Source organism: Elephantulus edwardii, unplaced genomic scaffold (assembly GCF_000299155.1).
Source record: "Elephantulus edwardii isolate Elephantulus edwardi_28Jun2011 unplaced genomic scaffold, EleEdw1.0 scaffold00063, whole genome shotgun sequence".
In the NCBI taxonomy this organism is placed as follows: domain Eukaryota; kingdom Metazoa; phylum Chordata; class Mammalia; order Macroscelidea; family Macroscelididae; genus Elephantulus; species Elephantulus edwardii.
Window position 1 is genome coordinate 12287947 of NW_006399813.1, and position 1118 is coordinate 12289064.

Below are 1118 nucleotides of genomic sequence, written 5' to 3' on the forward strand. Positions count from 1 at the left end.
TTCATCCTAGAGAAGGTAAAACCAGACTGCTCCTTTGAGGCAAGGATTCTGAAGCTTCATCTGACATATTCTGGATATGTTACAGGAGGGACCAGACCTTAGAGAGGGACAGACATCATGTTTGAGAGGGTGGAGGGACAACACAGGAGAGGAAGACTCTCTGTGAGATGGACTGATTCAGTCACTGGGTCAATGGGTATGGGTGTGTCAGAGACAATAAGTTTGGCACAGGATAGAGCAGGGTTTAGGGCTCTTGTACATAGGGTCACAACAACAAGAACAACAATCCATAGATAGAATCTTCCTGAGACACAGGCTTTTCTTTGTTATGTTAATAAAGCTAGGTCATGATAGAGTGTGCCCTAATCTAGTAATTTCTTAATAACAAAGAGTAGCTTAGACACAAAAGCAAGCACACTGGGAAGCCAGATACCATGTGAGTATCCTCTACAAGCTAGCAATCAAAACCCAAAATGCACCCATGTTACTGACAAGGAAACAATTGTTATGGTCCTGACTCTGATTGCTTTTTTACTTTTAGCCTCCAGAACTTTGAGAAAACAAGTTTCTGCTCTTTTCTTTAAAGTCGTCCACTTATGATATTTGTGTAATAGCTGCACTAGGAAACCAGGGCAGACTCATTCTGGCAATTAATTTCTATAGCCTCCATTTTTCTAAGTTGTTAAATGGCAGTAGTAACACCTACTCTTAGAGTACCACTGACAGGTTAAAAAGTGAATATTTGTAAAGCGCATGTGGCTGTTGTTTCAAGTTGGTTCTGATTCATAGCAACCCAGCTTGACAGAAAAGAATGGGATTTTCAAGGTTATAATAATCTTCACTAATTGCCTCATTTCTCCTGTGGAGCAACGGATTAGTTCCGGTGATTTTTTTGGTTAGTAGTTGAAAGCACCACTAGGACTCCTTCTAAAATGCATCATCAACAGCAAACACAACAACTAATTTCCATCAAATCAGAACTGACTCATAGAGACCCTCCAGTGGGTTTCAGAGACTGGCAATCACATGACAGGAGACTGTGCATCTTTCTTCCTCAGAGAAACTACCTTCTTTTATATCTCCTTATACACTAAACCACCAGGTCTAGTGGTGGTGGT